The following is a 16,014-nucleotide window of genomic DNA, read 5'->3' on the forward strand; positions in this document are numbered from 1 at the left end:
GACTGCACACTGTATGTAATATATAAGTATAATAAATTAAAATACTGAAAGGAGCTGTCATCTTGTGTCCCCGCGTGTGTGCACCTAATCTCACCTGGTCCGCCCGAGACCCCCTGAGCACCAACCCTATTCCCGCTCCAACAAGATGAAAGACACTATCATGAACCAGGAGAAACTCGCCAAACTGCAAACACAAGTGGCACTGGTGGGAAAGGAACTGCTCACCGAAAGAAGAAGGTGGTTCATAGAACAGCTACAGCAGATGATAAAAAACTTCAGTTCCCCTTAAAGAAGTTAGGGGTAAACAATATCTCTGATATTGAAGAAGTGAATATGTTCACAAACCAAGGAACAGTGATCTACCTTAACAACCCTAAAGTTCAGGCATTGCTGGCAGCGAACACTTTCACCGTTACAGGCCATGCGGAGACAAAGCTGCTGACAGAAATGCTACCCAGTATCTTAAACCAGCTTGGTGCAGACAGTCTGACTAGTTTAAGACTGGCTGAAGCTCTGCCCAAACAGTCTGTGGATGGAAAAGCACCACTTGCTCCGGAGAGGATGATGATGACGACTAAGTACCAGATCTTGTGGAGAATTTTGATGAAGCTTCCAAGAATGAAGCAAACAGAATTGACTGAAGAAGATAAAACTTGAAGAAGTTACTGGGAGCTGCTATTTTATATTATGACTGCTTTTTAAAATTTTGTTCATGGATCTGATAAAATCTAGATCTCTAATCTTTTTAAGCCCCAGCCCCTTGGACACTGCAGCTCTTTTCAGTTTTTGCTTATACACAATTCATTCTTTGCAGCTAATTAAGCTGAAGAAGCCTGGGAATAAAGTTTGAAACAAGGTTAATAAAGTTCTTTGCCTAGGAAAAAAATAAATAAATAAAATGCTGCAAGGAAATGCTGAATGAAGACAAATTACAGCAGAGGGCTTCTAACTAGCCTACATCAAAATCACCTGGAAGGCTTTCTCAAGACAGACTGCAGGGCTCCACTATCCAGAGTTTTCAATTCAGTAATTCTGTGAGGGCTAGCCATTCTGCTGATGCTGCAGGTCTGAGAACCACCATTTGAGACTCACTGAGCTACAGCCTTAGGTTAACACCGTCTTTTCAACCTAGTGATCATCAGTCTTTGGTTGATAAACCTTAACCAAAGAAGCAAATGCATCAAAGCTGGGGAAAGGATAAGAAAGGCAACTAGGAATGAACTAGAAGAAGCAAATGCTGCCTTCAGACCCTCAGCTCTCCTTCCTTCCCTCATCTCTTGTCCTCACAAGGAACTTGTCTCATCTCCCAGGCATCTTTAGAATTCCCTCCATTCCATCATCAGAATTACCCCTTAGTTGTCTGAATACCCAAGGGTCACATCTCTTTTGGGGATCTATACTCAGAGAAGGTATTTTCTTCAAAGGTGGGTTTCATTACAATCTTGCATTTACAGAGACCATAACCCTTCCCTGCTTTATGAGTTCCTTCAGCTCAGTTCCAGGAGCAATATATGGCTGGCGGGTGTGGCCTCCCCTTATTAACTTCACATTTGGCAAAGAAAATGCATTTGAGAAATTTCATCAAATCAACCTTCACCTGTCAGTTCAATGTCTTCACCATCTGTTACTTCCCAGAAATGGCAGTCTCGTCTCCCGGTGCATAACCAGAGCATACCTTAAGAGCCTTTTCAACAGTGTCCTGAGTTTTTCTTTTTCATTGGATGAGCAATTTTTTCCTTGGCTAGAAAAAAATCACTGTAACAGTTTCACTAACTTTTTATTGTCATTTCCATTACAGTGCACGGTTGACTTGTTCAGGTCCATAGGTTTGTCAAGCTTCTGCCACATTTAACACTCTTAAATTACCTACAACTTCTATTTTCTGGCTAAAAACCATCACTTTGGTAGACTGAAGAAAAATCCTCATCACCTGCTTTTCCAGCTGGCTTTATTTTTGTCATACTTCTCCACAAAGGATAATGTCATAATGTCATAAGCATTAAAGCATAAAACACCATGAGTGAGGAGAAACAGATGAACTTCTCAAAACCATGAAGTAGGGCAACAGGCCTCCTGGTATGTCTGATTCAAATGCAGGCCTCAGAAAAATTACAAATGACTATTTATCATGAAGCGCGGGAGGCCTTGGGATGACTAAATCTTAAATCTGAGAATGCCTAAGGTCCAGTATACCCATAACTGGTCTCAAAAGAATAAACACACTCACTACCTCCTTTAGATAAAAATTGTGACTTGTGTCAGAGGTGATGCATACCGCTGTGGGCGTGGAAATCAGGATGATGAGGCTAGACAGCACCAGAGCTCCTGCTGAGTCAAGTCTTCACTCACTGAGGGATGCTTTTATTAAACGGAGGGTTACAAAGTTCCAATGAGGCACACACACATTCATAAATAAATGCTAAAATAAAAATTCTAAAATCAGGGATCCCTGAGTGGCGCAGCGGTTTAGCGCCTGCCTTTGGCCCAGGGCGCGATCCTGGAGGCCCAGGATCGAATCCCACATCGGGCTCCCGGTGCATGGAGCCTGCTTCTCCCTCTGCCTGTGTCTCTGCCTCTCTCTCTCTCTCTGTGTGTGTGTGACTATCATAAATAAAAAAAAAATAAAAAAAAAAATTTAAAAAAAAATTCTAAAATCAAGCATGAATGATTTCTGGATAATCCACATCACTCCTCCTCTCTCCTATTAGTAAAAGAGACCAGATACATTTCAGTCCCTTTGTTGTGAAGAACACACTTTAGCCAAGATGACTTGACAATGTTACAAAGAGCAACGTCCACACAATCCCATTAAAATGCCACATGATTCAAAATGTTTATCCACAGTTTTCTCTGGAAGGTGGGGTTCAAGTTTATGCTCCACTTTATAACTCACACCGAAAGGTTTAAATTTTGTAACAGAAACAGATTCCAAGAGCAAAACTCCTAATCCCTCTCTACTGCATTAAATAGTTACCTTTTTCTCTACATTAATCTAGATTCAGATATTCTAAAGGAAGTTAATCTAGAGTCAGATATTCTAAAGATGACCTGAAAAACCATCTTCTACCAATGTCACCTCAGAAATGTCAGAAACTCACTCACTCTAAATAGATGACCATCCCTCAGTTTACTAGGAATCTCAAAGAAAACAATTACAAAAACCTCCCCTAAATTAGTCCATTTACATGATTTACCTATAGGTAACTATGGGAAACTTGAAGAGCTTTATTTTAAACCTTCTCAGAATAAAACACAAAATGTACAAAGCTCTCACTTATATTCTTTTACTATTTTAAATACAGCCCAATAATCAAAAGTTTAGAAGGGTAGTAAAAATACATAAACACAATCCTACTTTCTTAGTAGCATTATAGTCTGAATTTTTTTCAATTTATTTGCAAATTATTTATAATCTTGTAATCATAACATACACATTATCTTATACCCTGCTTTAGCCTCTTCAAATTGTATCATATAGACTTTTCCAAATTGTCATTCTATTTTAAAGATTTGCAAGATACTCCATAAATAATCATTTGTTTACTCATTTCATTATTAACTATTATTTCCAAATTTTCATTGTATGAACTGCCGAATCAAAGTACAAGGTATTTTTTTGTGACTCCCAATCTCTCTTTAATATTGCCAGTTCTTTCTAGGTAGCAACTTTAAATTAGCTATAAATGAGCAAAATAAGCAAAATGATTAAGAATAAGCATGCTTCCACTACTAAATATTTTTCCTAAAGAAACGAGTGACCTTTGCAGACATCCTAAGAACATGTGAAAAAAACAAAAATACAGCACACTAAGCTATGTTATTCAAAAAAATGAACCCACATCCATTATCTATTTGGAAATAGGTGTCAGATTGCTGATACCAGTAGATGTGTTTGAATAAGACATGGGAAGCCTCCACTTTTTAAAGAATGATTAAAAGAAAATAGGCTAAAAAAGCAAGGGAAGGGAAAAAATGGCCTATAATTTTTTTGGTGAAAAGTTTTACACTTGTACACGTACACAGCATTCTGATTTTATCCAGCACTGTTTTTCCTCTCTGTTCCCACCTGCCCCTCCCCCCCAAAAGCCCAAAAGAACAGCTTTTTACCAAATGGAAAAGTCAGAGGGAGAGGTAACTTTGCCATAAATCACTAACTGGTTGTAACTACAAAGAGTAACAAAACACTCAGCAATGGATAAAAACACTTCCAAACCACAATGAAAAAATAGTTGTAATTGACTGTCATGGATTTTACAGTGCTTGTTATCATAAAAGCATATTTAATAAATCTTTCAGATCTAGGGTACTGATTTAATTCTTTGATGACCAAATCATTTATTCACAAGTAAGTCTTTTTTTGGTCTTCGGAGGGTTCTAGAACCCCAGAACTCCAGGCTGCCTGGGCCTTAGAGTTCCTCCAATGAGCCCCATTCTGTGGCTTGTAAATGCCAGAGAGTAGGCCAAATACACAACCTACCAGCTGTGGCCTTTTCCGATGTGCAGGTCCAAAACCTAGCACAATATCTGGAACAGACTAAGGGCTCAATGAGTACCTGCTTTGTCAGTGAATACACTCCCATGTTTAGGCTAAAGGAAACAAGCACTTCTCAACATACACGGCTCAAATTACAAAAACTATGAAGTCTATAGCTGGGTATTTGAAGAAGAGACAGAAGAAAAAAAATACATGGCTCAAAACAAACTTTCTAAGCTTCTAACAATTTTTAGTTTATATTACAAAGGAAAACATTCATCTAGAATTATCAGCCAAATATTTCAAACTTCTTTTCTAGAAACATTAAGGGAGTCTTATTTTAAGTAAAAAAAAAAAGGGGGGGGGGGGGGGCAGCCCGGGTGGCTCAGGGGTTTAGCGCTGCCTTCAGCCCAGGGTGTGATCCTGGAGACCTGGGATCAAGTCCCACGTCGGGCTCCCTGCATGGAGCCTGCTCCTCCCTCTGCCTGTGTCTCTGCCTCTCTCTCTCTGTCTCTGTGTCTCTCATGAGTAAATAAATAAAATTGAAAAAAAAAAAGTTAAAAAAAAGAAGGTTGTTATATCAATGGGCAGATTAAAGTCATTCAACTAAATTACAGTATGTATATATATAGTTTGACAAAATAAGTCTGTCCTTATTTCCATCATAAAGTATATGAGGAGTATGATAATAAACAGATATAAATATAAAGACTGTAGATATAACCCAAAGATGAGTAACAGAGATCAGAGCAAGAACAATCAGAAAGGAGGATAAAGGGGAGGCTCTATAAGTCATTATTCCTCAACAGGAATAATGTCCACTTACCGTTTTTAGAAGAATGACTGGAAAATCTAAATCCAACATCCAAAATAATAAAATAAAAGCTTTATGGCTAGAAAATATATTAAAATGATTTTTAAAATATGAATATACCAAAACACACTTTTGTATACAGTAATGGCACATATTACATATGCTATTTTGGTAGAGCCTGGCTGGATGTTCAACAATCCCATTTCATCTTCCTGGATGCACATAGTAACTGCATTTGTCATCCTCTCCTGGAATTCTGCTGAAGTCTTGCAACTAGTTCTGGCCAAGAAAATGTGGGCAGAAATACATAAACCACTTCTAGATCTGCCTATGCCATACATCCTCTTCCGCAGGCTCCTCACCCACTGACCAGCTGGATGAAGATGGTCTAGAAGAACGCTCAGGATGCTCAAGGGGCTGGTGAGCCACAAGATGGAAGGAGCTCAGGTTCCTGAGTCACTTGGAATGGAGCTACCTGACCAGAAACATCAGCAATGGACTTGATCATGAGAACAAAAGAAATCTGTATCATGTTAAAGTATAAAATCAGTATGACTGGTTGTTGCAGTAACTAAAACTTCTCTAGCACAGTTATATTCAAATCAAAATTTCACCCTAACTAGAACTGAAATAAATTGTTATCATATTGCATGAGCAAACTTCTAAAACTAGGAACACCAATATGCATAAGTAGGGTGCAAAACCTCCCATCCTTCTTACGTACAAGGGGAAAAGGGCTGTGATTGACTGTGCTATCTGTCACAACGGAGGGGCAGAGGTAAATGATGCCAGCACACTTCTTACAGATACCATCCATAACAGCAGTCAATTCTCCAGAAGAGGGACTCTGAGCAGCAACTTGAATATCAGCTATAGTGGCTCTGAAAGTTGCAACAATCCATTTTTCATTGAAAGTTACTCTTGGAATCCTAAACTATCTGTATTAGTCATGGACCTGCATGCCTAAGTCTGCCACAACAAACTACCACAAATTGAGTAGCTTAAAACAACAGAAAGTTATGGAGTCTATAAGTCTTATATCAAGGTGTCTGTGGGGTTGTCTCCTTCTGAAGGCTCTAAGGGCGAGGCTGTCCCATGCCTCTCTCCTCGCTTCTGGTGGTTACAGATAATCCTTTGACATTCTCTGCCTTGTGGCCACATAATCTCAATCTTTGCCTCCATCTTCCCATCACCTTCTTTGTGTGTAGCTCTGTATACCCTCTTCTCTTCTTATAGGGACACCAGTCCTTGGATTTAGGGCCAACTTTAATCCAATATGACCTCATCTCAACTTATCATATCAGCAAAAATACTAACATCACATTCTGAGGCACTGCATGGACATGAATTTTGGGAGGACACCTACTACATTACAGATCTCTGATCTAATCAAGTCTATTTTTCTTTGGTTTTACGGTTCTTTTTTCAAAATTTGAGAATTACATATTTATACTACCGCCTTTATTCAGTATTGCTATAGTGTATTCTCTCTATAACGTAGTGTATTCTCTCTATAACGTAGCGAATACATTACTAAGTTTACAATAAAACTTACTTAATCATTAAGTATCATCTAAGATCAAGCAATTTGTGCTAGCTGAGCTCTAAAAAGATTGCTAGGTACAACATCGCATTTTGACCTTTAAAAAAATGTTAAAGGCAAATGCCCAGGCAAACAAAAGTACCATGTCTTTAAGCACGGTATCTGGAAATTCAAACTAGAAAAGATACATGAAGCATTCCACGATTTTTGTCTGTAGCAGGGCAACAGCTTGGCTAAAGACCAGTAAAATGGCACATCAGTAGACTGTGCCAATACCAGCACTTCACTTCCCTCCACGTCAAACAAACTTCTTTCGTAGTTAAACAAACCTCATTGTTTATTTAACTGTCTTCAAGAGAAGCTCTTAGCACTAGAAGAAGACTTAAAAACCATGAAGATTTAAACCTGCAGACTATTAAAATCTTATGTATTTTTTTCCCACAATTTTACATACTTTTGGTACATAACAACTCCAAATGACGCTAGCATCCATTAATTATATAAACCAACCGGACAGTGAACTAAAATGCCAACACATGTACAAATAATGTGCACATTAGTTATAAAACACTGAACAGAAAGAACTTATTGAGCATATACATTCATTTAACCAACATCCAGGGTAAAAAAAAAACTCACCAAAAAAAGCATACTCAACAATCAATTAGTTGTAAGATGTGCTAAAAAATGCCAATAAAATCTGTAATCAAATGTATTCAAGGTCATCATTATGTATCATTCTATCTTGGACTAGCAACTGTATCTGTGTAAAAGGAGAAACATCATTCTCAATTTTCCTGTCCTCCTCATTATCTTCTATTCTTATCAGCTCTATTCCCCAAACATATTCCAAATCCAATAGCTTTCACCTTTTGCTGACTGAACAAATTCTCAGTTAATTCCTTTGTTTCCATTCTCTTAAGTCACTGTGGCAGCCATCCACAACCCCTGTTGTGAGTTGAAATGCATTTCCCAAAAAAAGATATGTTTAAGTCCTAATCCCCAATACCTGTGAATGCTGCCTTATATGGAAATAAGGTCTTTGCAGATGCAATCAAGTTAAGATAAGGTCGTATTGGATTAGGGTAGCTCTAACCCAAAGACTAGTGTCCTTGTAAGAGGAAAATTGGGACATGGTCATAGGAAGGCAAAATGGGCATGTGATAATGGAGGTAGAGACTGGAGTGACAGTTGCAAAGCTAAAGCACACCAAGGATTGCCAACAACCACCAGAAGCTAGAAAAGACAAGGAAGTATCCTCCTCTTGAGCCTTCAGAGGAAGCACTTTTATCTAGCCTCTAGAACTGCAAAATAAATTTGTCATTTTAAGTCAGTCTGTAATAATTTCTTATAGTAGCCCCAGAAAACAGGTGTCAGCAGAGCTGTATGCCCTCAGAGGTTCTAGAGGAGAATTTGCTCCTTGCCTCTTCCAGCTTCTGGAGCTGTCAGCATTCCATGGCTTGTAGCCACATCACTCCAATCCATCTACAATTTTACTGTCTTCTCTATGTGTGACTCAAGTCTCCCTCTGCTCTCTCTTATAAAAAATACTTGTGATTGGATTTAGGGCCCTCCTGGATAATTATCCCATCTCAAGATCCTTAGCTACATCACATCAGCAAAGACTCTTTTTCCAAATAAGGTAACATTCACAAATTATGGGGATTAGGAAGGACATGGACGTGTTTGGGAGCCTGTACCACCTAATAATAGTAGGCATGGGAAACTTATAAATGTGTCTGGCAAGTGAATATACCTTTTTTAGAGGGAAGGGAGGGGGAAACAGAAAGGAAAGAGAAAGAAACGAGGGAGAGTGAAAAGGAGAGGGAGCTTTGTGTTATGAAGCAACTCTCCAGTGGTTACTATCCTCTGTATCAGGTAATATCCTACCTATCTTTCAACTTGCAATTCAAATGACTCCTCTGCAAAGTCTTCCTTGATCCCCACTTCCCAGGGCACAAGTATTCCATACCACTATATTTATATCTTTACCCTAACTTTTCTCCCACTTTCCCCTCTCTACCCTCAAGTTCGATGACTCTAAACTCCGAAGGCAGCAGCCATGTCTTATTCATCTTTCAAGCCTCTGTAATTGTCACAGTATATGAGAAGAAGTAGGAAGAGGAAATACAGTAACATTAGTTATTAGTTCACATAAGTTATTCAATAAAAAGAAAGAAAATTTTCAAAAACTGTAGTGAAAATGGTAGAGATTTCTGTCAACTTTATCATTCCAGTTAAGAAAAGGCAAAAAATGGGATTCTAGTTGGTTTCTGTTAAAATGTGGAAGTCCCTTCAGTTCCCATCAATACCATCTGGTACCACATGCCTTTGCAAGATAAACCTGCAAAGTCAGTACAGCAAGTGGCTCTTTTAAGAAAATAAGCCAAGGTCATGCTTTCACCAAAACCTGGCCCAATGGCATGAGAACAGGCCCAATAACCTAGACACTCCATCCAACCAGCACATCCTGGGTTTTGTGCTATTGCCTGAACAATTGCTCCTATATTTGCGCTGGTTCTGTCCAATCTTTCACCTACAAAAAAAAAAAAAAAAAAAAAAAAAACACCCTCTGATTCCACTATCAAATATACAAGTGAAACTCAACCAAAACCAAACTTGCATGTTTCATTCATGCCATGGTATCAATTTTTGGTGTCTTTCACAGATTTAAAACAAACAAACAACTCTCCTAATTTAGCATACAGAATAGAGTTCCTACAGTTTTAAATAAAGTCTAATGATAAATACATTAATATTAGTTTAAAGAAAATATTAACATTGAAGTCTACAATGAGAATTAAGGCAGGATTGGATCAAAAAAAAAACGCTGAATTCTAGACCTGACTTTGCCACTAACTAGCTCTAGGATTTCAGATAAGTTCTTTTACTTCTCTAGGCCTTTATCTTTCAAATGGGGACAGAAAATGGGAAAATAATATTAAATCACTGGTTAACAAACTGTCCTCAGTGATCTTAAGTCCCACCTTTCCCCTAATCCAATTGCTAATAAAGCAGTTATCAAGAGTTATCTGAATGATATTTCTTTTAAAGAAAGGTTCTGAGGGGAGAACACACACACACACACACCACAGAGGATTATCTGATGACTAAGGGTCCTTCTTGGCACCAGGTCCTAGCTTTCTAAGATTTACATATTAACATTCCCCAGATATTTTTATTTCCCAGCTGTGTAGAGAGTAACTCCTTAATGTTCCGTATTTTTGTTGATAATGGTGATAGTGCCTTCAGTGTTATTATACCTTTTGTTGGTGCTATTTTCTTCTGTAAGAGGTCAGAGGACTGCGTGAGCTGCATCTTTTTAATGTATTAATTATTCCTGTAAACAATCTGCTAAAATCAAGCAAATTTTTAAAGATCAGAAGAACGTTCCTTCCTACTCATCCAACTGTGGCATTATAATTAAGGATTGTGGTTAGGAGTCAAAGTTAATGGTAGAAGGAAAAACATGACATTTTCATTTTTATAACCGTTTGAATGCTTACTCTGTCTTCATAATGTCTTCATAAATACTCAACTTTGGACAGAAAAAGATAGTCATGGCAGAGCTATTTTGAGCTTCTCTCAAATTAATGATTTGGAGTCCTTTTAAAAGTTATATGGTTATAACTTAATTTCCATTTATACTACTTATGCCTTATCTCCCTAAAGGCAATCAATCCTTTTAAAGAAAAGAAAGGGAAAAAAAAGGAAAATTTAGTTATTTTTTGTTTGCTGCACTAAAGTTTTGTGTAAAAATGGCAAGGTGGTGGCTTCTAGCTTTCACATAGGATATATATTCTTAAAAATACAAATTTAGTGACATTTATATTCCAGTCCTACTGAAATTGAATTCATATTAAATGGAGTTTTAAGTGACCTGCATAAATATCTCTATATGTGGCAGTGGGTATACAAGAGGACAGGTTCCAACCCTCAAAAATCTTATAGTCTATTAAGACAACCAGGCAAGTATAATATACTTTGATAGAAACCATGACAGAAAAAGTACAATGTACTGGGGATCACATAAGGTACTAATTCCAAACAAAATGATTATTTAAGACAATTATTTGGCATTAGAGAACTATTAACAAGTTTGCATATAATTGGGCAGCCTGGGTGGCTCAGCAGCACCGCCTTCAGCTCAGGGTATGACGCTGGAGACCTGGGATCTAATCCCACGTCAGGCTCCCTGCATGGAGCCTGCTTCTCCCTTTGCCCGTGTCTGTGCCTTTCACTCTCTGTGTCTCTCATGAATAAATAAATAAAATCTTAAAAAAAAAAAAAGTTTGCATATAATTAGTGTGATACTCCTACATGATTACATACATGGATGAGATCCAAAGAATGGGCTCATCACAACAGACCTTTAACTTTATATCTCCAGTACAGTCTTCTCACCTTTAACTCCAGTTTCCTTTGTCCAGCTGTCTACTCCATATCTCCACCTGAATGTCTCTTCCTACTTTTCCAAGATTAATCCATCTTCAGAAAAGGCAATTCCACCCATTGAATATCTCAGTAAAAACCCACAGTGTTCCTGGACTCCTCTCTCTTATACACCCCAGATCTAATCCAAGCTCCACCTCTGCTCTATCTTTAAAATATATCCAGATTTCAATCATGTATCAACCTTACTTCCACCTATAATAGATGTGTTTTACCTTTATCTCTCTTTCAAGAATTTCTGCCATAGCCTGCTAGGTGGTCTTCCTGCTTCTGTCCTTAACTCACATGGGTCTATTGCCAACACAGTACCCAAAAGATATTCCTCCACTCAAAAGCCCTCAATGACTTACAAACTCAAAATAAAAGCCCAGCTCTGTTATAACCTAGCAAGTTCTACTGACCTGGTCCTCTACTAACTCTCTGACTTACCATCCCCTCCCACTTGCCCTGGCCATGCCCCCCAGTCACACAGGCCTCCTGTGTCAAGGCATTTGAGCCCCAAATATTATTCCTGGTTATTTCTGTTCAGCCCCTCTCTGCCTACTGTAAATCACTAACTTCTCAGACTAACCACTTAGAAACTTCTATATTAATTCTAGGTTTTCACATTTGCAATTGGAGTCTTTCATATTAACAATTATAAGCAGTTCCAAATGGCATTTATTCTTAGCTTGGCTCTTAACACTAACAAAATTAATTCACTAATTACCAATGAGTAAAAATTAAAAATTACATCACGTAGTAGAATAAATCTACACATTATGTTTCATCAGCTAGATAAAACTTGATAGCTATTAAATAGACAAAAATGTCCTGAGTCAATACAATAATAAGGGAACACACATACACACAAAGTAAACAAAAATCTGAAAATGAATTTATTTTCAGAAAAGGCATGGATTTCTTAAAATTACACCAAAAGTATGGATCACTATTATAACTCATTTTTTTCAAAGCTCTCTCAAGCCTGGTCAAATCCTTCTATGGAAATCTTACTAAGGGGACACCTGGGGGGCTCAGCCAGTTAAGCATCTGCTTTTGGCTCAGGTCATGATCTCAGAGTGCTGGGATGGACTGTCACATCAGCGAGGAATCTGCTTGTCCCCCTCCTACTGGCCCTCACCTCTGCTCATGCTCTCTCTCAAATAAAATCAGAAAACCAATTCTTATTCAACCTTCAAGGTCCTACTTAAGTATTTCACATTTGTGTTTTTTGCCTGTCAAATTAATTTATCATCTCTCTCTGTCCATAACACTCTACATACACTTCATACTTAAAGTATACTTCATATAATGTTAAAATTATTAACTTTTCTATCTTCTGTTAGTTCAGGAGCAAGAATCATGCTATTCACCTTTTTTTCTTTTTTTTTTTTAATTTTTTTTTTTATTTATTTATGATAGTCACAGAGAGAGAGAGAGAGGCAGAGACACAGGCAGAGGGAGAAGCAGGCTCCATGCACCGGGAGCCCGACGTGGGATTCGATCCCGGGTCCCCAGGATCGCGCCCTGGGCCAAAGACAGGCGCCAAACTGCTGCGCCACCCAGGGATCCCCGCTATTCACCTTTATATTCTCACAGGGCCCAGACCAGTGTCTCACACAGCAGACATTCACTAAAAGTCTAAACAAATTAACTGAGATAACTGGAGATAAAATAAGAAACCACTTCTAATGATAAGAAAAATTCAACTTATATACAGTATTTTCTAACCAAAAACTCTATACAAAAGAAAGAGGAATAACATTTAGCTGATGGACTATACAAAACTTGTCCTTCATACACACAAAATGTCAAATTTCAAATTTTGTATTTTTAGGAGCAAAGAAGACTAATTACTAGCTATGGATACAAAATTACATACTACAGTGATCAAACACAATCAAGTATAAACCTTTCTAAGAGACTACAAAGATGACAAAATCCATCCATTTCTTGTGCCAAATCCAAAAATCCTTTCAATCTCCACATTTATCATTGTTAATTTGACAAACTCCATTAGGGCAGCATTATTAACTTTTTAGACAATTGACTAGCTTATTTCACCCCAAGTTTAGAATAAATGTTTCACATTCATTCAGCTCTTGTTTATCAGCCTCTGCTGACTTGCATTGTCAGATTTATGTCAGGCTTTCAGTTTATAGGTTAAACTGGAAGGGGAAACATCTCCAGTCCAGACATAGGGCAAAATGCTACTCACCTCTGAAAACGAATGCATGCTGGAGCCATACTAGTGTGTAATCACACAACTGGACTCTCTTCACCACACTGGACTCACCTACTCCCTTACTCCCACACAGCAGAAGTAGAACTCCGGAATATACCACTGAATCGATTATTTCCAAATTCTCACCTCAGAATGATCTACATACACAAATGTCTTAGTTGTAGTTTTGTTTGCAAACTATGTGAGTACAACAATGTTATCTTCTTGTTTATGCATCTACCCCAGAAATCATAAGCCTACAGAGAACTGCTCAATATATTCAACTGAAATTTACTTAAAATTTTAGCCTCATCCCTTAATTTGATGTCTTTGAGTTTTAGGGTAAATACAATTGATGGAAAATATAACTTCCTAGACAAACTAAGATGGATTATGATTAATAAGGAATCACTACCTCATATTTTGCCAATAATGTTATATTGGCATATATTTGTTGGCCAAAGACGTGAGAGTTTTCATATGATAAAAAAGAAAACTAGGAATGCCTGAGTGGCTCAGTAGTTCAGCATCTGCCTTCAGCTCAAGTCATGATCCCGGAATCCTGGGATCGAGTCCCACATCAGGCTCCCTGGGGAGCCTGCTTCTCCCTCTGCCTATATCTCTGCCTCTCTCTCTCTCTCTCTCTCTCTCTCTCTCAATCTGTCTCTGTCTCATGAATATATAAATAGAATTTTAAAAAAGAAAGAAAGAAAACTACTTTGTGGTTGCATATAATATCCCCAAAACTTATTAACTTGAAAACAGAAAATCTAATTAACGTATTCATGTTATAATAAACCAGAGCTTTCACTATGAAAAGGAATGAGGGCAATTTTTTTCATGAAAAGGATTTGAAACTAAAGCTACTTTTGGATAACTAATATACTGATTTAAATTAATTCCTGATGAACTGAGCATTCACCTAGAGTTTTCATTTTTGGCATTTCCCCAAACAGCTTCTGACTCTTTATCTTATCCCCTTTAGACAACACTTCAGCTCATATAATCCCAAACAAATTTATAAGGAAAATAAAACTATACTTAAGAGCTTTAAAGTTAAAGAATATAATCTCACACTAAGATCTGAGGGCAAAGTTCTGCTTAGATAAATAGGAAATTACAGATTTCAAAACAGATGTTAAACTCATCCTCAAAGATATAATTTCAACGTTGCAAACAACATTTAGACAGTCCAACTACAGAGAGAATTAGTGTAGACATAATACACAACAAAATTCTTATTTATCATCTTTTTATTTCCCTACAAAGTGTTTGCCTCAGAAGTATTATCATCTTTCAGAAGAAAGAGGTTTACTCAAATCTTGGGACCAATACAACTAACAACAAAAAAGAATCTACTAACCAAATAACAAGCTACTCTGAAAGCATAATATACTTGCTCACCAGTCCTACTGCTATGACCATTTAATGCCTTCTGACTAAAAATGGGGAAAGCAGGAGAAAGGAAAAAAGCATAAATATTAAATAATAGGAAGGAATAAATACAAGAGCACCTTTCCTTCTGAGTTCTAACAATAAATTCAATTTGGAATTACTGTAAGAAATCAATCTAGAAAGAAGAAATAGATATTACTGATTTTCCTGACTTAACCTAATTTTATCTACAAATCCTCCATTTTTCTTTATATGCATAACATATGCATAGCATATGATGTCAATGATGACATCAAAGGTGTATTTCTTGTGTTCAACAAAGGACATGACTTCTGAGGGTATACATTATATATAAAACACTTCAGCTTGAGTTTTTGTTTTGTTTTCTCCATAGATAGATGAAGAAAAGCAGATGGGCGGGTAGGAAAACTAGTCTGCAATTTAGGATATGATAAACTACAGAAATAGGACAAACAAAACAACCATTATTTGTATTAAAAGAACATTTTACCTCATAAAACTATTTGCAAAGGAGACTGGATTAGATAAAACATTTTGAAATACTTTCCAAAGATTTGAAACTTTAAAAAAAACAATTTTGGCTATGCATATAGATGAAGGGGGGGAAAAGAAAAATCTTGACCTCTACCTCACACCATAAACAGCTATTAGCATAGGAGAATATCTGTATTACCTTAACACAAGCAAAGATTTCTTAAACAGGACACAGAAAGGAATTATCGTTAAGGAAAAAGTAGACATGTTAGAGTACATTAAAACTAAGAACGTCTGCCATCAAAAGACACCATTAAGAGAGTGAAAAAAAGCAAGCCACAGAGTGGACAAAAGGTATCTGCAACATATATAACTAGCTAAGTAAGGACTGATATTCAGAATACATAAAAAGAACCTCTAACAAATTACTTTTAAAAAAATGTTTTAAAGAGACAACCCAGTAAAAAATTGGGCCTCTACCTGCACCTTCCTCTCTCACACACACAAATACTTACAGAGCCAAAAAACATATGCAAGGTACTCAATCTTAGTTATTGGGAAATGTAAATTAGAAACACATGAGGTCACACTATACACCAAAGAGAAAGGCTCAATTTAAGACCAGCAATACCATG

The 16,014-nt window shown here is 37.3% G+C and overlaps 1 protein-coding gene and 1 pseudogene across 1 annotated transcript in view; one reads left to right on the forward strand and one right to left on the reverse strand.

The window, feature by feature from the left end:
• The window catches only part of PHLPP1 (PH domain and leucine rich repeat protein phosphatase 1), a 206,784-nt gene that overhangs the window by 108,247 nt on the left and 82,523 nt on the right, over positions 1-16,014 (reverse strand). The window lies entirely within an intron of this gene.
• Positions 146-641, forward strand: LOC140608450 (transcription factor BTF3 pseudogene; annotated as a pseudogene).

Source organism: Canis lupus, chromosome 1 (assembly GCF_048164855.1).
Source record: "Canis lupus baileyi chromosome 1, mCanLup2.hap1, whole genome shotgun sequence".
Taxonomy (NCBI): domain Eukaryota; kingdom Metazoa; phylum Chordata; class Mammalia; order Carnivora; family Canidae; genus Canis; species Canis lupus.